The following is a 22558-nucleotide window of genomic DNA, read 5'->3' as shown; positions in this document are numbered from 1 at the left end:
AGCTCTGCCTGGGTGCTGTCCCTCAGCTCTTCAGCTCAAGGTGAGCGCTCTACTGCTAGAGCCACAGTGCTACTTCTGTTTTTTAGAGTCTCATGGACTTTCCTGCCTGGGCTGGCTTTGAACTTTGATCCTCAGATCTCAGCTTCCTGAGTAGCTAGGATTATACACATGAGCCACCGACGCCTGGCCCCTCAATGTAACTTGAAAAAAAAAATTGATACTGATTTTGGGGCTTGAGTTCAGAGCCTGGGTGCTACCTTTAAGCTTTTATGCTAAAGGATAGCATTCTACCATTTGAGCCACAGTTCCATTTCTGGCTTTTTGGTTGTTAATTGGGGGGTAAGAGTTTCATGGGCTTTTCTGCCTAGGCTAGCTTCAAACCTTAATCCTCAGATCTCAGCCTCCTTAGTAGCAAAGATTATAACCATGATCTACCACCCTTGGCTTTCAAGGTAACTTTTGATGATTATTATTGGGAGACTGTTGTCACATTATTAGCGTGCCAGTGGAGTTTGTCACATTAATCTGAATCACTTTAATTTCATAGTGCCTCCATAAATTTTGGAAAATGAAGATATATCTAATAAAATTGATTACCTTAGGCCTTTTCTTATTTGGAGATGTGATTGTGCTTTGTAGTATGGTAATCTCCTTCTCATCTTCAAAGATAAACTCCCTTCCTAGTGAACAGTCCACAAATGGTACTATACCCTCTGTGTATTTGTTTATATGTTTACATAGACATATAAACGTTTACATATATGCCTATGATAAAGTATAATTTATAAGCTAGGTACAGTGAAAGATAATAAAACAATAATAAAAGTTACATAATTTTTTTAAAGTGCAGGAGATTGACTCAAGGGACTTAATGCATGCTACGCAAGTGTTCTGCCACTGAGCTAAAAACCTCTCCTTTTAAGAATATATTGTAATATATTTTTTAAACTTAAAAACTACTTGTTTCTGGAAGTTTCTATGTATTTCTTTCGTTCCATGGTTGTTGACCCAAGGTGACCAAAGCCATGGAAACAGAAACGATGGTGGAGAAACTTCGGTGATTTTCATAGGAGCTGGGCTGTTGTTGATGTCCTCATTATGAAAAATTTGCCAGATAGTTCATATTATAAAGGAAAATGGTTTGTCATTGTGTCTAGTAATCATTCTTTTCTGTACTATTTTTGATTCTGTTTCTAGTAATAGATAGGTTTAGCTGTCTGCTTCAGACAGAAACAATTCCTTAAACATTTCAGAAGCATTTTATTTTTTGTATTATATATGTAATTGCCTTGTGAACCAAGTCCTGTCACAGCTAAAAACTCAAAGTAAAGGCCAAAGTCAACATCATTTAAGATTTTCTTTGAATCTAGTTGAACATAGTAGTGTACTTTATTGACCTCTCAGGACTCATTTTCTGTGTAACTATTTAATTTTTTTTCTAATGACGAAGTTAACCAGTTTTTAGTTTGTACCTCAAGAGTGTTAATCATATGTTATGTTGTACTACAGATGTCTAGGACTTTTTTGTCTCTCATTATCCATTGATAGCTCCCCCTTTCCATTTCTGGCAACCACATTTTGGTTTTCTAACTTTGCCTTATATAAGGGGAGTCATTTAGTTTGTGTCTTTTTGTAACTGTCTTATTTAACAGGATAACCTCCTTGTTCATAGTGCTATAGCATGTGACAGGATTTTTACATTAGTTATATAGAGGGGAACTTTATTGTCACATTTCCACATGTTTACAATGTATCCTAGTCAATCTCACTCCTTTTATCTCTCTCTCCACTTCCCAAATAATTTTTAACTTTTCATTGTTCTATTTTCATAGTCACATATATTCTTTGACCATATTCATCTTCTTTTCAAATTGTATCTTAAAATTATTTACCTCGGGGCTGGGAATGTGATTTAGTGGTAGAGTGCTTGCCTAGCATACATGAAGCCCTGGGTTTGAGTCCTCAGTACCATATAAACAGAAAAGGCTCAAGTGGTAGAGTGTTAATAACCTTGCTCAGGGACAGTGCCCAGGCCCTGAGTTCAAGCTCCAGGACTGGCCAAAAAAAAATTTTTTTTTAACCCTCTGCTTTTCTTTGTCCCTCCTATTTCTTTCTTCCTTTTTTTAATGTCTAAATTATTTATTGTATTATATATAACCTTTTTTTTTTTTTTTTGTCAGTCATGGGGCCTGAACTCTGGGCCTAGGTGCTGTCCCTCAGCTCTTCAGCTCAAGGCTTATGCTCAAGGCTTGAGCCACAGTGCCACAGCTTTTTTCTGCTTATGTGGTGCTGAGGAATCAAACCCAGAGCCTCATGCATGCAAGGCATGCATTTTACCACTGAGACACTTTCCCCGCTCCATAACATTTTCTTTATGGTTTCATGTGTTATGAGTGTTTAGGTTCCTTTCACTCCTTGGCTATAATGGTAATAATATTACAATAAATATGAGTGTCTGAGATCTTTGAGATACTATTTTAGTTCCTTTCAATGCAGGATTAGAAGAATTGCTGAATCATGTGGTAAATCCTATTTTTATTTATTTACTTGCTTGTGTATTGATTTTTGCAGTGTTATCAAGTGAGTGAGACTGGGGCATTTACATGCTAGGCCAGTGCACTACAGCTGAGGTAACTAACAAATCCACAACCTTGTCATTCTAAAAAGATCTTCTTTAAGTTTTCCATAGAAGCTGCTCTGTTAATATATTCCTGCCAGTCATGCAGAATTCCAGTTCCCAGCATACTTGCTAGTACTTTCTACTTACACTTATTGCAGTTTAACCTTTTTCAAGGGTTTGAGGTAATTACCAACTAATGTACTTAAAGACACTCATTAAAAAAAAACTTTTAACAACCCAGAGATAAGGAGACACTTCAATTTAGTAGTACTATCTAAAAACCAGTCTGGGTGGTATAATATGTACGCTGCCATCCGTTGTTACTCTGTACAGTTGAAGGATTGTTCAGTCTCATTTTCCACTGATATTTAAATGATGTGTCCAAAATCATTTAACTACAAGTTGATGGAATAGTGATTGAAGCCAGTTTCTGCTTAGTCCAAATCCTGAATTTTTCACTATGCCATAGTCTCAAAATTTGAATGAAGTATATGTCAAATATTAAAAATGTATTGAATTTTAGATATTCTGTATCAGAAATCCACTTTTTTGGGGTGGGGTGAGGTGGGAACAAGTAAAGTTCCTTATGGCTTGCCTTCAGGGGGACTAATGGGATATTTGTCATTTTTTCTTACACATTTGAAAAACAAATATGTGTTTCCTTCTAGGAATTTAACCTATTTAATTTGTCTTAATGTGCATCAGAATAATCACAAGTAGATTTTTATAAAATCTAGATAAAAACTGAAATTTCTTATTATATAGATGTATCTTGGAATACTTCTGTATGTGAGCAGTTAGTTTTGTATTGTGGTAAAGCCCTCCTGTTTTGCTTACTGCATTTCATTGTTTTATGTCCTCCAAAACAAAAATTTGTTCAGTATTTTCTTTTGCTAACCATACTTACTGCAAGTAAAATATCAAATATTTCATAATGTTAATAATTATATATTTGAAGTTGGTTAGGATTTTTGGTGAGTATATGGATTTGGTGTTTTGTTTGCTTTTGTGTGGTGCTTCATGTAAAGTGAAGAGTGTATATTTCTGGTACAGATGATTTTAGTAAGTGTTTTAACTTTGGTTAACAAAATTATGGTCTTTTATAATTTAAGTTTTATTTCAGCAATGCCCATGCATTTATGGTTTTCTGTAGTTACAGTTCTGCTGCAGTGGCACATGGGCACAGTTGAGTAATTATGGCAGTGATCATATAGGCACCAGGCCTGAAATATGTACCTCCAGTCTCTATCAGAAAGTTTTACCACTTGTGATTGATAACTAGCTTTTCATTTTTTATCCCTCTTTTGTAAGGTTAAAAAAAAAGGCAAAGGCTATCTCTTTCCCTTAAAAATAGGTGATTCTTTGTTTATTGTAACGTGATGCTGTTCTCTGTCTCTGTCTCTGTGTCTCTCTCCGTGTCTCTCTGTCTCTCTGTCTCTCTGTCTCTGGTCAGTCTTGGGGCTTGAACCCTCAGGGTCTGGATGCTGTTCCTGAGCTTCTTTTTGCTCAAGGCTAGTGCTCTGCCATATGAGCCACAGCTCCTCTTCAGCTTTTTTTGTCTATGTGGTACTGAGGAATTGAACTCAGGACTTCATGCATGCTAGGCAAGCACTTTACCACTAAGCCACATTTCTAACCCCTTGATGCTATTCTTAATGTTAGTCCAGAATATATTGTAAGCATTGAAATGAAAATACTGATACTGTGTGGTATTTCACTGGAAAATATAAGAAGTATTTGGTGCTTAGAGGAATGGAAAGGCATTAAATTCATAGCAATTGTAACTAGACATTATGGGAAGGTTTGGGACCCAGAGAATTAGATGGGAATTTCAGCTCCTCTTAAAGAAGCTGTCAAGATTTTTCTGACTCCATGATATCTTTTATTTAGCATGTATTAATTGCTCACTTGAGTATTGTTCACATAGTAAAAAAGATGATTTCCTAATGAGGTAAACTAGATAGTAGTGCCTTTGATTAGATGATTCAAGACCTAGAAAATGAGACATGAAATATCTTTTGTTTGTTTCTATTAATGCATTTTTTAACAACATGGGATAACTTTCCTTTGAGTGCTGTAAATCATGATAAACTTACTTTATAGAATTTCTAGTTGAATGTGAGATAACTTACATTAGAGAACATATGCTTTCTAAAATATGAATAGAAAACTCAATACTAAAATTCCCATTAGGGGGCACTATTATCAAGCTTAGGAGAACTGGAGACTAATTTGTTTTCTCAGACATGCAAACCGAGGCTTGCTAAAAAGGAAAAAATTTCATCTGATAAGTCAGATATGTTTTATACAACCAAATTTCTTAAATATGCTATAAAGTACGCTGCAGTAGATTCAGTAACTCACAGTCTTCTTTTTCACAGACTAAACCAATGTAATGTTGTAGGTGATATAAGAAACTTACTTCTTTCTATATCAGAGCCAAACTCTTAGATTTGGAGTGAACAAAATTTTTTATTTTGTCTACTTTTTGTTAGTCACAAAGGGTGATTCTTTGCCTTTCAAATAGTTCTCTTTCAAAATGAAGCATGAAAACTAATATACTGAAGTGTAGCTAGGGAATGAAATGATGCTTAACTTGCTCAGGCAGTATTTATGTGTTCAGTGTAGGCACTGGCTAAAGTAATAACACATACGTACGCTAACGTAATACATACACAAGATTTCAATTTTTAGGGTTCATTTTCAGAAGAAAATTCTTTGTTTGTGAAGTTGGGTGTTAAAAATACTAGCATAATGTGTTTTACAAAACTATTTCATTATCATTAAGCTTTGAAAAGAAATCAGTATTGTACAACTGTAAAAAGTTACAAAGACTGAAATATGAATTGGCAAAAAAATGTAATTAAAATAGGATGTATTAGAGTAACTTTGCACAGCATAGGTGCTGTTTATATATCACTGGGTTTGAAGAGGGAAATTGTTATTTGCTGTGCTGTCTGCATACGTAAGCCATATTTTATGGAGAAAAATCTACATAATTACTTTCTACCTCAAGTTTCTCTTTCCTTCTGTTTTCTTCTTCTTTTGCCTAACATCCACAGCAGAGCAAAACTACTTGAAACCTGGCTGGTATTACTATTTCAGCTTTGAATTGCTTTTGAATTCAGGGAAGAGTCAGGCAGGACAGAGAAAGCCTTTCATAAGTTTTAGACTGATGGAGACATTTTGTGGGAAGACATGATGTTTTCTTATTCTTTCGTCTCATTGCCTACTTATAGGAATAGCCAATGATCATTGAGATCTTTAACAGATTTAATTGAAAAAAAGCCTATTTATTTTGCTGGAGATTTTGAAAAAGATGGTTGTGATAAAAACATTAAAGATGAAGACAATTTAGGAATATATATGCATTTGGAACTTACTGGAAATAAAAAGTGAGCTTTACTTAGTAACCTCATTAAGTAGAGGTGAGATAAAATGTTTCATGTATCTCAGGATAAACAAAGACTTGCCCACAGTAAACTTTTTTTCAGCATTTATTCATTAAGTGGCTAGTGAAAAAGAAATCCTGGTTACTGCGTTGGAAGATTTTTAAGTGGGACAGACAAGAGTGTAAATTAAGAAGTCTGAGGCAGAACTTTGATGTAAGTCTGAAGTGAGTTTGAATAAAATGATATGAACAACCCAGGTATCAGTTGTTGTTTCCTTTTTGGAGTAATTTACAGGAGAAGGAAAGTTTGATTTTTGTAGTCAGTTGAAATATTAAAGTTTGAAAGCTTCTGTAACTATTAATAAAGAAGTGAATGTCTTTTGAATTTATTCTCATTATTCATTTTTCTGGTCCCTCATAAGTTCACAAACATCTAGAAATAAAGAATAAGCTGATGTGTACACTTGTCCTCTTTATCAGAGAAAGTTACACTCTTTGACAGTACTTTAAATGCTGCTACTTTAGTGTACAGCTAGAGAAGTAGTTTTTGGTATTTGTGCTCTTTGATAAATAGTAACTCTTGACAATAATGTTAGTGTCATATTTATAGAAACGTGGAGCCAACAGAGCCATTAGCTATATTTAAATATTTAGTAAAATGTTTAATATATTTAAGATATTTAATAAATACATCATTTTAGAGACATTGCGTAGGCTGAAAACTAGAGTTTGTACACTGATTTATGGTACAGTTCTTTTGACTGCTGATATTTTTGTTGCTACTCATGGTAGTATTTTTTAAAATGTTAAATTGTTCACATATAATGATTTTGTGTAAATTTCAGGGCAGAAATCTTATTGCTTTATCAAATTGTTCTTATCACTTATAAAGGTTATAGTTTTTGAGTTGAAAATTTTAGCTTAAATACCTAAATTTACTGGTATATTCGTTTCTGCTTTATTAAGGAAATTAAAATACGATAAATAAAATAAGAAGTCTCTCTCTCTCTCAGTATATTTAGTTCTTTTAGTTTGACTATTTTAATGTTTTAAATACAAAAGGAGTACAGTTCATTTTAAAAGTTTCAAAAATACTTTTGTATTCATATTTTAAGATTTAGTTTTTTTTTAAATTAGAAACTTCTTTGCATGGAAGGATACATTATTGAAAATGTGGTCAAGGTAAAAGATTTTTCTGCTTAAAGAAATTAAAGCGCTTTACACAATATTCTCCCTTGGTCCCCAAAGTGTAAGTGCTATGGTTTGGAAAAGAGCCAACTAAAACCTGTTCAAATTTTGTGCAGACTTAAAGTAATACTATAAGATTTGAAAATTACAGGTGGATACAGTACTTAAATAGCATTTAAAATTCCTAAGTTTCCCAGGTCTAAAAATGTAATCCTTAAATTACTATTCCCAGTAGTTTAAATTTTAATTAAATAAAAACTGTTTTACTTTTGAACCACAATAACTTTAGGTAAAGATATTTACTTTTATTACTAAACTTCAAGGAACTAGCCATTAAGAATGAACTATTTAACACTAATTAAAATGTTACAAAGTCACAATTACAGTAGGTAACCAAATATCCTTGTTATTTCTATTTTTCCAAAAAATATTCCTAATAAACAAGTTCAAGCTCACTTCCTATTTTGCCCATAACTGTTACCCAATTTTCCTTGCCTAGTTAAATATATTATCTAAATATATTACCTAATGTATAAGTTTTATAGGTTGATAGGTTAATTATAATTAGAGGTGATGTTTTTTGGTGCTAGTGCTTTCATTTTCCAAAGTGCTATCTTAGTCATGCCAGTGAAGTGTTCTATTTGCTTTATTTTTACCTCTCTCTAGTTGAAATCTTCATAGCCCTAGAAAATCCCATCTGACAATATTCTTCAAGACGTGTTAGGTTTCAGAGTGATGCTTATATACCTTTATCACTTTTCTCTTACGAATATTATTTAATGCCTTAAAAAATCTTGGTTTGAAAACAAAATATAATGTCTTTTGACTTATGTAACTATCACAATAGTGTAAACTTATAATGCAATCTTGTACTACCTCTTTCCTTTATACTGTGTGTGTGTACCTTTTTTCTCTCCAATATCTTACTGGCAGACCTCTTCTAATATATAATCAACCATCTTCTTTCCTGCTTGATTAGTGAGATGACTAGACTACAGTCATTTCATTGGTGGTCACAGAAATATATCTGTTTTCTTTCTGTTTTACAGAACTGAATAGGTAATGACTATAGAGAAATAGGTTTTGGTAGCACGCTACTAACCTACCAGCCAGCATCTGAAGCAGTGGAAATTTGGTGGGAGAGCTGTAGTCAGCATTCTCTAGTCTTGAAGTTAACTGCTTAGCAGAAGCAGCTAACCTCGAGAAGCAGCAGCTGCAGCAGTAGTAGTAGCCCCACCTCTGCTAGTTGTCCCCAGTGTTTTTTAGCTTCCAGAATCATCTGCTCTCACTTTAATTTATTTGCTTTTTCTTCCTTTGTTCATTTGTTGTTCAGTCATCTAACCAGTATTTGAGTAGGACCTGTATCCAGGCACTTGCTCTGGCTGTCACTCACTTATATTTCTACTATAGATTTAGCTGCGATAAAGAGAGTATTTAACTTGAGTTAAGAGGAGACTTGAGAATATATTACATCAGTGACTCAGATAAATATAAAGTAAATATTTTGTTGCTATCCAGGTGAAGTTGCCCAGAATATAATTTTTGAATAATTGAGAGACTACTGTGAGATAGATACCTGAAAATTTTCAGTTTTGTAATTCAAAGTGATTTAGGTATGTTTGTTTTGTAATTTGTTCTTGAAAATTTATAAATTGGATGCTTTTTCATTTTTTATTAGAAATGTTATTTGAAATTTTTTACTTCATTTGATACAGTCCAAATGCTTTAAAAATCTTTAAAAAACCTTTTTATTATATATTGTTAGTGTATATTAGTTGTACAAAGAGGGAATTTTATTGTTACATTTCTTTTCATCCATTCATATGATGTACCCCATTACATCTGTATAATGTACTTACTCCCACCATCTCTCCCTCATCATCCCTCCCAATTCTTAAAACTTCAGAAGTTTCTGTACATGGCATTAAAAAATATTTAGATAATATAATATCTGCCTTCATTGACTCTATTGGCTCTCCCCACATTCAGTCTCCCTTTTTCCATACTATTACTGTGGTAATTTCATATGCATATATTATAAATTATTGACCAGCTATAATTTTTTTATAGTATTATAATTTATTGACAGATCAACTTCATCTGTTGCTCTTTCTTTCCTGGTACCTCTTATGTTGCTTTATTCACAGCTGATTTAAAAAATTTTTAACTCCTCTTCCTTTGGAAGGAGCTCCCAGTATTTTAAATGCATTCAGTTTTAAAAATCAGTTTTAAAAAATTACTAAGCCTTCTGGTATTGAGAATTATTTCCCCTTATAATTTCATATTTTAGTTTGTCCTCTTTGTCCTATCATTACCCCAGCTCTACCATGATGACCTGGGTAAAGGAAAATGTCTTTATTCAGTACTAGAAGAGGATGAGGGGGTTGTGACTAAATGATGGTTACTAGTAGTGTTAAAATGAACTGCTGTGATTGTTATAAGCCATATTGAGGTAGATTTATTTTTGCTTCTTTAGGGAATGTTTGGTATGACTAGTAGACTCGTGATGCTTTGTGAGGATCTAGATTTGTATTTCTTTCCATATTGTTTCTTTATGCAGGAAGCGTGATGTAAAAAATACTACTAGCCAATTAGGAAAACTGTGTACATACATATACCATTATAATTCTTAGCTGCTGAGTAAATTCCTAAAATCATTCATATATTTTGAATGATTTCAAATTTCTGAAAGACCTAAAAGGAAAGAAAACTAGACTGAGGTCTGGCTCAAGTTCTAGATTTACCACTAGTTGGTTCTTCCAACCACAGTTTTCACATTTGCAACATAGATCATAATGGTAACCTCTGTAATTCTTTAACAGATTGCAAACTGAGGTCTAGAGAAACCCAAGGTTAAATTAGTAACACATCCAGAATTAGAAGCCTCAACATGCCCATTTAAAATGCAACCCACATAGCTGGGTGCCAGTGGGTTCACACCTGTAATCCTAGCTACTCAGGAGACTGAGATCCGAGGATCGTGGTTTGAAGCCAGCCTGCACAGGAAAGTCCGAGAGACTCTTATCGCCAATAAACTACTCGATAAACTACTGTGGCTCCCGTGGTAGAACAACTAGCCTTGAGTACAAAGTAGCTCAGGGATAGTGCCAAGACCCTGAGTTCAAGTTCCAGGACTGGCCAAAAATAGCAAAACAAAAATAAAAAAACAAACTCCACAGTTTAGGAGAGTTGTCAGCGAGTGAGGCACTTGTCTGGAATTGTGACTTGTAGGTATGATATAGTAACTTCAAATATACCTCAATTTTTGTCTAGATTTCAGAAATTTTCCTAGTATTGTCCCCCTAGGCATTAAATAAAAATAGAGCAATAATAATGTTTAGAAGTAAGACAAAAATGAATATATATATATTCCACCACCACTCATATGTATATGTAAATATATCTATCTATCTATCTATCTATATATATTTGACTTAGGAAATCAGTACTAGACTTTTTTTGATAAAATACATAGTACATATATAGTGTCCAAGGCACTCAAACCACTCAGCAGTTTAAAATGAGCATAGCATCTAGTATTTGTATGTAGAGTTGAGAAAAGAACTGAAATGTTGGCTGAACTGGGTAGGAAAAGGATGAAAATACATGTTCTTATGAAATGCCATTGAATATAATTGCAAATAGTTTGAATGGGTGGCTTAATTTGACTTAGGAAATCGGTATCTGACTGAAGCCACATGATGACTTTCTAGAATACATTGCTTTGCAGATGACTTAAACAGACATTACTGATAAAACTTGTCACGTGAGTTTTCTTCTTTACTGAGCACACAGTATGCTTAAGTGGTATGTTGTGCAATGCTTCCAATCTGCTGTTTCTGCCATCTGGGCAAACAGAATGAGAATAAAGAGAGCATGGAGAAGGAGTGATCAGTTAGCTGTAAGGAAGCTGTGTGAACACTGGGTGCCACTCATGGAACACTGAGCAAGAGTGGCTTTCTTTTGTAACCACTGTAACTAGCTGTTTGTAAAATGGAGGCTTGCAATACAAAAAACTCAGAATGTACCTTTTAGACAGCCTGGTACCTGTAGTTGAGACAGTAAAGCTAGCAATAAACCCTTGATTCCCTTTTCACATTCTTTTTATTTTCTGGTAACAATCTTTTCATTGCTCCAGTGTTTGGCACAAATGTTGAAGTAGATTTAATAATTGCCCCAAGTTCACTTTGTTTGAATGAAATCTTTTTGAAAACGAATTATGCTATGAACTAAGCTTCTTGAGAAACATTTAAATACTTTTTAAAAAGGCAGCAGATTTACAGATGGGAAATTGCTTCAAAATCATGTTAGTTGGAACCAACAGGGAACTATGTGAATGACAAAGTTGTGTTTGAGTAAGAGTCATACATGTATCGGTGGTTACATCTCTCTTACTTGAATCTTAAGAATTTGCAAAATAGTTCTTGTGTGTGACTATGTATAGATATGGTTACTTTTTTGTGATAAAATACGTGAGCTCTTGCAAAACTGTTCACTATGAATCATCTGGTACCTTCTTAGGAATTAACATAGCCTTATATAGATGGCTAATAATACAAAGCCACTGTGGTTTCTGTGGTTTTTACCCACCATGGCTCAAGTTCTAAAACATTTAAAATGAGACCCACTCCCTCCTTTTAATTTTTTGGACAAAGAGTTGTCTTATCAGAAAACACAGTAACTCAAGCAGATCTATAACTGGGTGAATTAATAACAGAGGGTTTTTGTTGACACCAGGAAGTAGATTAAATACTGCAATTGTGGTAATGAGTACCATATATGATAAGCCTGAGCCACCTGGATTTTATTAGGCTTCTTGATACTTTGATCACAATATTATTTCAAGGCTTGTCTATTTAAATTTCTAAGGTTTCTTGTCATCTTTGCAATTTCTTTCATTGAAAAGACATCTTTTTAAAAAAGAGCTCCTAGTCGAGCCAAAATTTGGAGGAGGTGCAAATTCAACAGCTAGAAAGACCTTCAATAGAAGAAAACTCGTTAAACGTAAAATTAAAAGCTTGAAATGATAGCAGTTGGCTATCAAGTTCATCTGACCTTGTTTCTCTGTAGTTTTTGCTTGGATTATAATTACACTTCATAATGTAGTAGAGTACTGTAAGGATAATTGGTATAATTCAATTAATTGTTGTTTGATATAAATATATGCATTTAAAATGCGTACTTTATGCCTCAAGAATGCACCAATGCTGTCTGTTTCCTTTCAGTTGGTATTAAGCACTTTTGATGAATAGTTTTGACAATTTATAGAAAGATTTTTTTAAACTACTTTGCCCATAATGAATAATTTATACTAATCACAGAATCACAGAATTTAGTTTGCTTCCTTAATGTCTTGCTTTTACCTGTGAACTTGAAACCTTGAAACTTCATTTAGCCTCATAGAAATGAATGAGATTTTTGTTTTGTTTTGTTTTGTTTTGTTTTGTCGTGGGGCTTGAACTCTAGGCTTGGGCGCTGTCCCTCAGCCCTTCAGCTCAAGGCTAGTGCTCTACCACGTGAGCCACAGCACCACTTATGCTTTTCTGAGTGATTTATTGGAGATAGGAGTCTCGGACTTTCCTGCCTGGGCTGGCTTTGAACCGCGATCTCAGCCTCTGAGTAGCTAGGATTAAAGACGCGAGCTACCAGCAGTGCCCCACCCCCTTGAATGAATTTTTTGTTTTTTTGGGGGGGGGGTTCTGGTCGTGGGGCCTGAACTCTGGGCCTGGGCGCTGTCCCTCAGCTCTTCAGCTCAAAGCTAGCACTCTACCACTTCTGGCTTTTTTCTTTTTCCTTATGTGGTGCTGAGGAATTGAACTCAGGGCCTCATGCATGCAAAGGCAAGTGCTCTACCACTGAGCCACTTTCCCAGCCCCTTGAATGAGATTTTTATTTGTCAAAATCAACAGAATGACCTTTGACTAATTTTCTTTACCATAGTAGTAGTTTTTTTTTACAAGTATTTAATGGTATCGTAACTTTTTTTTGGGGGGGGGGGTCGGTCATGGGACCTGAACTCTGGGCCTGGGCGCTGTCCCTCAGCTCTTCAGCTCAAGGCTAGTGCTCTACCATTTGAGCCACAATACCGCTTCCGGCTTTTTCTGTTTAATGTGGTGCTGAAGAATCGAACCCAGGGCCTCATGCATGCAAGGCATGCACTCTACCACTGAGCCACTTTCCTAGCCCCTCAGTGAACATTTTGGGTTGGAAAATAGATTTTTATGATTTGTAAAGTGAAAATTAGGAACATTTAATAATTTAAGATACTGTTGCCATTAGCATAGCAATAATAATCACAGTGCTATTTTGAAATTTTGCATATAAAATTCCTTGCATGTTTTTGCATTTTGCATTAATTTTGAGTAGTCAATTATAGGCACTATAATTTTTTTTTGGGGGGGTCCAGTCATGGGGCCTGAACTCTGGGCCTGGGCGTTGTCCCTCAGCTCTTCAGCTCAAGGCTAGTGCTGTACCACTTGAGCCACAGTGCCACTTCTGGCTTTTTTCTTTTTTCTTATGTGGTACTGAGGAATCTAACCCAGGGCCTCATGCATGCAAGGCAAGTGCTCTACCACTGAGCCACCTTCCCAGCCTCCATAGGCACTATAATTTTGACTTGAGGTTTCTATAGCTTCATGTAACTTAAGCTTGGTCAAAGGTTCTTAAAATGAAGTATTTCTTTGATTTCCTTGCTTTTGGAAAATAGGGTTGAATTTTCAGTTTTTGTCATATGTGACTAAAAGGCAGAGGCATAGATTTAGGAACAAGAATATAATACAAACAACAGAATAATGAGAAGATCTGTCAGTTTGAGCAGAGACTTAATTTGGAAAATTTGCTGAAATAATATATAGTAGTAGGACAGATTCTAGACCACTTTGAATTCATGAAAATGAAGTTTGTTCTTGAGGTGATTGTGAGGCATTCTATATCCTCAGGAGATATAGAGTTGGTTACATTATGATAGGGAATCGCAGTTATTGAGGGTTTGAATGAAATACGGTTTGAGTATAAGAGACAGAGAGAGATTTTCAGTGCTTTAATGTCTGACATTCTAGAATAATTAAATCTGTTTTTTGAAAAAAAAAACCTCTTCTCTGAAATATTTTGTAAAAACAAAATTAAAAAAAACTACCTATTCAGGGATATTGGTTTGTATTACACAGTGGATAGATATGGCAAGTTTAAGCTATTGATCATAAGCAGAGGGATTACTAACTTACGTATTACTAAACTTAGCATATTCAACTTTACTGAAATATGAAATATTGAAGGTTTTAAAATCCAGAAATTATAGAATGTTGGTTAGATTTTGTAAAAAATACATACAAAGCCAGGTACCAATGGCTCATGTCTATGATCCCTGCTACTCAAAAGTCTTAATCTGAGGACCGAGATCCCAAACTAGCTGGGGCAGAAAATGTCCATAAGACTCTTATTTCCAGTTAACCAGCCAAAAGCCCAGAAGTAGAAGTATGTCTCAGGTTAGAGAGGCAGCCTTGAGGGCAAAAGCCAACTGAGAGCAAGAGGCCTTGAGTTCAAGGCCCAGTCTTAGCACAAAAAGCAAGTATATGCATTATGTGGAATAGTCAATAGCATATAAATATGTACTGATATTTTAAGGACTGTCTTTTAGAGAGAGTTTATTTTCATTACCAAGCTTCATAGAACAGAACTAAGATCCACTGAGACTAGAATTAAAAGTGTAAAGTAGATTTATTGCATTTTTCAAACATTTCTTTTGTAGGATGAGAGTCTTTAGATAGTATTGCCGTACTTCAGAATAATTTTAGCAACTTGTTGAGTTAATTCATTTACTTAACAAATATTTAACCAGTGCCAACTATCTTAGGAACACTGCCAGATATCGAAGAATTATGTGACAATTGGACAGGGGGAAGAGAGAGACATTAAAGTGATAAACTAGTGATAGTTTCTATGAGAGATAAACAGCTGCATGAATGTGTGGTGCCCATCTTAAACAGAGTATTGGATGTGTGGTCAGCTGATACCAGAAGTATAAGAAAGAGCTGTGATGAGAACCATGGGTGGGTTATTTAGAGCCTCATTGGGCTGTCATGTTCTTCATAATACTATGATGTAATCTAAGACTTGACTTTATGGAAATCCAGTTTGGTGAGTGATTGGATTTATTGGTGGTGGTATTTTCTTCAAAAAAGATTGGTCTGTAGTGACCAGATGACTTTCACAAGTATATCTGCACCCACCTTCCCTTTCACTCCTGTAGGAGACACTCTTTTCTATCAAACTGTGTTACATTCATTTATGAGATTCTGTTTTTTACTTGTCCTGTTTTGGGTTCTTTTTCAGATTCTTGCTTTTGCGCTGTCCCTTTTATCTTTATGAAACTCGCCTGCCCAAATGTAAAGCCTGTGAGACTTGCCCAGACTGTTCTCTCCAAAGCCTTGATTCCTTAAAAGCCATCTACTTACTCAGGAGGTTGAGATCTGAGAAGCTACTCCAGGCAGAAAAGTCCTGACTCTTTCTCCAATTAACTACCAAAAAAAGCCTCCAGTGGAGCTGTGATTCAAGTAGTATGAGTACCAGGCTTAAACAACACTCAAAGACAGCCCCCACCTAAGTTCAAGCCCTAAGACTGGCACAAAAGCAAACAGAAATCCGCCTAGCGACTTCCTGTCTTTTTCATTTAAATGTTGGGTGCTGCCAGTCTCAAGAGACTGAACCCTGAGCCTGACCAATTCAGGTAAGATGGGTAGGACTCACTGAGCCAGCATAGAAGGCACTTGTGCCTGTGTGTTTTGTCTTTATATACCCTTTTAGTGTGTTCAAGCTCCTTTCTGTGCAGAAATGAACTGCTTTGTTGAATACCTTTTGGGTTGGTGTCTTCATTCCTACAGTATACACCAATACCCAGAGCTTTCTCTAACCCTCCTCTCCCTAACTTTCCCTAGCCCCTCCAATGTTGGTGATTAATTTTGGAAAAATACAGGAAAGTGTTCTTTCTAGAACTCCTCACATTATATCTAGAGTAAATGATCTCACCATGTCTTCTCACCATGGCCACTTGGTTTAGGTAGTAACTGCAAGCCTTTTCTACTGAAAAGTTACCTTTTTTGCTATACTCTGTTCCTTAAAGGTGAGTTACAGCCTATTAGAATGGGTTTTAATTCATTCTGTTGATGAAAAGAATGTTGAAGAACTTCTGGAGATATATAGAAAAGCCTAGTAATTTATTAGTATATTGGAACTTTCTGACTTTGTCTAATTTTTTTGGTCAAGGGGCTTGTTCCTGAGCTCTTGAGCTCAAGGCTGGTGCTTTACTACTTGAGCCACAGCGCCACTTCCAATTTTCTGGTTAATTGGAGATAAGAGTCTCAGGGACTTTTCTGCCCTGGCTGGCTTTGAATGTAATCCTCAGATCTCAGCCTACTGAATTGCTAGGATTACAGGTGTGAGCCACTGGCGCCTGGCTTGTATGATTTTTTTTTTTTCTTTTTTCTTTTTGGGTCCAGTCGTGGGGCCTGAACTCTGGCCTGGGCGCTGTCCCTCAGCTCTTCAGCTCAAGGCTGGGCTCTACCACTTGAGCCACAGCGCAACTTCCGACTTTTTTCTTTTTGCTTATGTGGTGCTGAGGAATCGAACCCAGGGCCTCAGGCATGCAAGGCAAGCGCTCTACCACTGAGCCACCTTCCCAGCCCATGATTTCTTTTTTTAAGTTATATGGCCTCCTCCATTCAGCTGTGTTCCCCTGAGAAGAAAACTGATTGGGAGGGTGGGGGGAGAAATGACTGATAGATGATGGATGGATAGATGATGGATAGATAAAATCTAGATGGATAGATGATAGACAGACAGACAGACAGACAGACAGACAGATAGATGGGTAGATAGATAACAGGATGGGTAGGTAGATTATGGATGGATGGATGGGTGGGTGGGCAGATAGATGATGGATAGCCCTACCCTTTACTTCATGCAGATTCTTCCTCTAATGTACTTTTTTTTTTTTTTTTAGCCAGAAAGACCTTTGTTTCCTCTGAACTTTCAAACTTGTTTTATTTCACATGATCAGACTTTACCCATGTAGTCAGTTGTCTCTATAAGATAACCCTGTGGACTCAGCTTCATCCTGAGTTGCTTTTTAGATAAGGACCGTGAACATCTCCCTGTAGGCCCTATTGTACTTTCCATATGACAGAATGGACCCTGTGAATGCCCTCACCTTGTTGACCATGAAGAGATAGTGGACAATGAACAAGGCCAAATCCACTGTGCCTGGGAATGAAGGTGGCATGGTGAAATTCACTAAAAGCTATGGAATAGAAGGGATAATGGGGATGAGGGAAATAGGTCAATCTGATTAAAATGCTGAATTGTAGATGCATGTGTGAAATACCACCGTTGAAATCCCTTTGAACAATTAGCATACACTAACAAGAATGAAGGACAAGAATGTCAAACAGATCCTGTCTGGGATTAGGGCCCTAGTGGAAAGAGAGATGGAAAACAGAGATGGTGAAAGAGGGTGGATATGGTCAGCTGACTTTATGTACAGATGTGAACATGGAACAATGGAGCTTGTTGAAATTACTTTGGAAAGGGATGAGGGAGAATGAAGGAAAGGGTGAATCTGGTCAAGGCACATTGTGTACCTCTACTGACATGTCAAAATGAAATCTTTACAACTAACTGATACTAATAAAAATGTTTTTGAACAATGAAAAGCATCTTCCTTGCTAGTTAGATTATAAAGATCCCAAGTACTTGGATATTTTGGTTCAATTATAAATTGAGCTTTTCCTTCTATTTAGTTGTTGAAACATCACCATCCTTAATACATTTAAAAAATACTCTTTCAGCTGGTTCAGGGGCTCATCCATGTCACCGTAGCTCTTTAGGAGGCTGAAATTGAGAGGATTTGTGAATGGAGGCTAGCTTGGTTAAAAGTTTGAGAGAACCCTCCTCACTCCCATTTGAACCAATAAAAAGTACCTATCATCACAACTACATGAGAAGCATAAATATGAATGAAGATTGAAGTCCAGGCCACCTTAGGGAAAAACCAAGACCCTCTTAGAAAACTAGCAAAAATAAATGGTTTGGGCGCATTGTTCAAGTGGTAGATTACTTGCTTAGCAGGGACAAGGATGTGAGTTCAAACATCAGTAACAATCCTCCCCTCAAAAAAGTAAAACCTTACCAAGCAAGGGATTACATTATTGCAATACATAATTGTAATTCTGCTGAGGCAGAAGAAACAGGTTTGAGCCTAGGATACATAGCAAGACCTCAAAAGAGAGAAAAATGCCCTTTCTACAAGCAGTGACAATGATAGCAAACATGCAGGTAATTCCTTATCACCACTTGATGTATTGGCATGGTTTTCCCCCTTGTCTAATATTTTTTAAAAAATATTTTTGCTAGCTGGGTTCTGGTGGCTGATGCCTATAATCCTAGTTACTCAGGAAGCTGAGAACTGAGGATCTTGGTTCAAAGTCAGCCTGGGCAGGCATGTCAATGAGACTCTTACCTCCAATTAATCACCAGAAAAATGAAAGTAAAGCAGTGGCTTAAGGTGGTAGGGCACTAGTCTTGAGCAGAAAAGCTCAGGAACAGCACTGAGGTCCTGAGTTCAAACATCTTGACTCCCTCTCCCCCACCCTCCCCCCAAAAAGGTGTCTTTTAAGTGGTTATATTTATTTGTCTTACATTTTCAATTATTGTTCACATCTAGAATGAGGTTTTTGTTAAACACGTGGGCTGAGATTTATTAGCTGTTCCTCAGTATGTAGGCCACTAAAATATATAATAAGGGCTAAATTGATTGAAGTGAAAAGTGGTTGTATTAGATACAGAATTAAAATACTAAAATTTGTTAAACTGAATGTTCTAGATAGGTAGTAAAGCAATATTAACAATGTTTGAATAAAATAAAATACTAGTGGAATTGATTGAAATGAAAATGAGAGATTGTGAGTTATATACAGAACTAAAATAGTTCAGCTGGATGCTATAGGTAGGTAGTGAAGCAGTATTAAGTGTTTGAATGATTTAACAGAAATGTACTATTTCATTTCTTTTGTCTTTAAGTTGAAGAATATGTTCTTCCCTAATTTTAACAGTTTTTTTTAATGTTAGCTTTGAAAAACTCATTAGAACAATGCACTTTAACAATATAAATTTAAGCCAAAAGTCTTGTTTTATGATTAAAGATGGTTGGTTGAATGTTTTGAACATACCCTATATTTAGAAGGGTAGACTTAACTTGGGAGAGCATGTAATTTGTAAGTAAATTAGCAGCAATAGAAAATTTCCTTCAAATTCTCAAAAAAGGTGTTTGAAAGTACCAATCTTACGTTTAACCTAGGTTTTACATTGGAGATGGACTCATTGAACCTTAACTACATTAAATTTAACTTCTATAGTAGATACCCATTTTTCTTAGGGATGCTGCTGGCAGTTTGAAAAGAATTGAACTGTATAAATTGTTTTATTTCCCTTTCCCTTTACAAAAGGATATTGGTTGACTCCCTGGAAACAAGATCAGTAAGGGCTATTTTCATTTGTCCTTTGACTTTTAAAAATAAGTAGTAGATAAAAATAAAGAGGGCTTTTCCTTAAAAAAAAAAAAGGGGAGGACTTTTGGTGGTTAATAAATAATATTAATGGTTTGCTGTCATTGCTGCTACCCTGTGAAAGATGACTTTTTTTCTACCCATGTTTTTCTGCTGGCAGTTAATTTTTTTTTTTTTTTTTTTTTGTCGGTCGTGGGTCTTGAACTCGGCTTGGATGCTGTCCTTGTGCTCTTCAGCTCAAGGCCAGTGCTCTGCCACTTGAGCTACAGCGCCACTTCTGGGTTTTTTTTTGGTGGTTTATTTGAGATAAGAGTCTCCTGGACTTTTCTGCCCGGGCTGGCTTTGAACCATGATGCTCAGATCTCAGCCTTCTGAGTAGCTATGATTACAGGCGTGAGCCACCGGTGCCGGGCTGCTGGCAGTTAATTTAAGCAGTTCTAACTCCAATGCCAGATTTGTCACTGGCTACTTAGACTGCTAAAATAGCCTACCTTCCATTTCCTTATTTCCATTTAAAAAAAATTTCTAGGTTGTCATTTGCTGTTGATATAAAAGACTATATCCTAAGAAGAGAATCATCAGAGTATCCATGTAGTCATTGAAAGAAATACTTCATTGAGCCAAGTCTAGGGTTCTACTGGCAACAGACGTTGGAAAATTGAACCGTGAAATGGATAAAGTTATAAATGAATGCCATGAAATCAGTAATTCATAAATGACGGCCTTGTAACAATGATGGATTGATGAATAAGTTTAAACATGTACACACAAGCATCTAGGTACATACCTGTATCTATGTGTAGGTAAGGGTTTGTATATACACATTGGTAGCAGCAATGCTTCTGTTCCTTGCTGTTAGAAGCCACTGTCTTTCGTATCTTTGGAGGAAAGAAATTTGAAACAATGAAACTTGAGGGTTGACAGCATTCAGGAAGTAGGCCCTGATGTAATAGATTTGGATTTCTTCAAGTGAAGAAGGAATTGCTATTGTTGGAACAGCAAAAGTACTGAGAAATTGCCAAGAATATTTTAAAAATTCTTTGAGCTTCCATTGTCATCTGTAAAATAGGCACTCACTACCTACTACATAGTATGTGTAAGTTGTGATCACATTTTCAATTTGGCTTCTGTACCATTGAAAGTGAGTAAATATGAAGGTCTTCTGGTATCATGGTAGTAATCAGATCTATATTAAGAAAAAAATATTAGTTGAATTTATTTTGTTTTATTTATTTTTTATTATGAGAGATTTAGTTGAATTTATGAAGGATCAGTTAGACAACTAGTAGTGGGAATGAAGCTCGGGAGTAAATAGGCTAAACATGGTATCTCCTGAATAAAGGGTAATGTGCTTATGTGACTGATAGGTAACTTGACTTGTGATCTAGTCTTATGAAGATCTGGAAATTCTTGACTCATTACAAATGAAATGTGTATGATTTATTTATTTATTTTTTGTGCCAGTCCTGGAGCTTGAACTCAGGGCCTGGAGACTGTCCTTGAGCCTCTCTGTGCTCAAGACTAGCACTCTATCACTTGAGCCACAGCCCCACTTTGGCTTTTTTCTGTTTATGTGGTACTGAGGAATTGAACCCAGGGCTTCATGAATGCTAGGCAAGCACTCTACTGCTAAGCCACAGTCTCAGCCCCTGATTTACTTCTTTAAGTAATCAGTATGTCAAATAGATATCAAATTGAATCTAATCTGAATTCTTTTTTTTTTTTTTTGGCGGGGGTGGGAGGGTGGTCGTGGGGCTTGAACTCTGTACCTGGGTGCTTTCCCTGTGCTTTTCAGCTCAAGGTGAGCGTTCTACCCCTTGAGCCACAGCACCACTTCCGGTTTTCTAGTGTTTTATTGGAGATAAGAGTCTCATGGAGTTTCCTGCCTGGGCTGGCTCTGAACCGTGATTCATAGATCTCAGCCTCCTAAGTAGCTGGGATTATAGGTGTGAGCCACCCTTGCCTGGCAATTCAGGTCCCCTCCTCCTCCCCCCTCAGTTGTGGGGCTTGAACTCAGGGTCTGGGAGCTGTCTCTGAGTGCCTTTGCTCAAGGCTAGTGCTTTGAGCCACAGTTTGACTTCTGGCTTTCTGGTGGTTAATTGGAGATAAGAGTCTCACAGACTTTGCTGCCTGGGCTGGCTTTGGTCCTTGATCATTAGATCTCATCCTCCAAAGTAGCTGGGATTACAGGCATGAGCCACCAGAGTCTGGGTCTAATCTGATTTCTGAGCGTGGTAACACTGCTGACATTTTACTGCTGTTCTGAGGATCAAGTAAGAATGCATGTTAAACATTAAGGCAGTGCCTGAGTTCTAATAAGCACTTAATGAGTGGTAAATGTTATTTTTCCATAAAGATACTGAGCAGTTATTAATTCATTTGTGTGCCTGGAGATATTTGAAATATATAGAGTCCATCTTCCACTTGAGCACAATTGAACTTAATCAGTGGAGATTATGATTATGAAATTTGACGATAAAGATTTACTTAATAGGCTAATTTGCATTGTATAATTCAGATTAATCAGGGCAAGTTAAAATTCAGGTTTTTAAGCTGGATAATGCTTAACAGGAACAAATAAAAGTTTAGGTCCTGAGGGAAGAAACAGGCCATTAACCAATTCACTGTGAAGAGGAAAGGCTGATTTCCAGGTTTCTTGGTAAAAGGTCTAAAGGTAACTTTAGATAGCACCATGCAACAGGAGTATAAACTCTGTAATGGTTGAGAAATAGGGAGTGTATAGAGTAGACTTCATTTAATTCAGAAGGTGACTTGTGAGTGAACAAATTCCTCTTCGTCTCC

General features: G+C 36.2%; 1 protein-coding gene across 1 annotated transcript in view; it reads left to right on the top strand.

Annotated features, from left to right (window-relative positions):
• Nucleotides 1-22558, top strand: part of Eif3h (eukaryotic translation initiation factor 3 subunit H) — a 95275-nt gene that overhangs the window by 27243 nt on the left and 45474 nt on the right. The window lies entirely within an intron of this gene.

The sequence above is a fragment of the Dipodomys merriami genome, unplaced genomic scaffold (genome assembly GCF_024711535.1).
Source record: "Dipodomys merriami isolate MVZ:Mamm:240054 unplaced genomic scaffold, mDipMer1.0.p SCAF_4, whole genome shotgun sequence".
Classification (NCBI taxonomy): domain Eukaryota; kingdom Metazoa; phylum Chordata; class Mammalia; order Rodentia; family Heteromyidae; genus Dipodomys; species Dipodomys merriami.
This window is presented reverse-complemented; position numbering and strand designations above follow the sequence as displayed.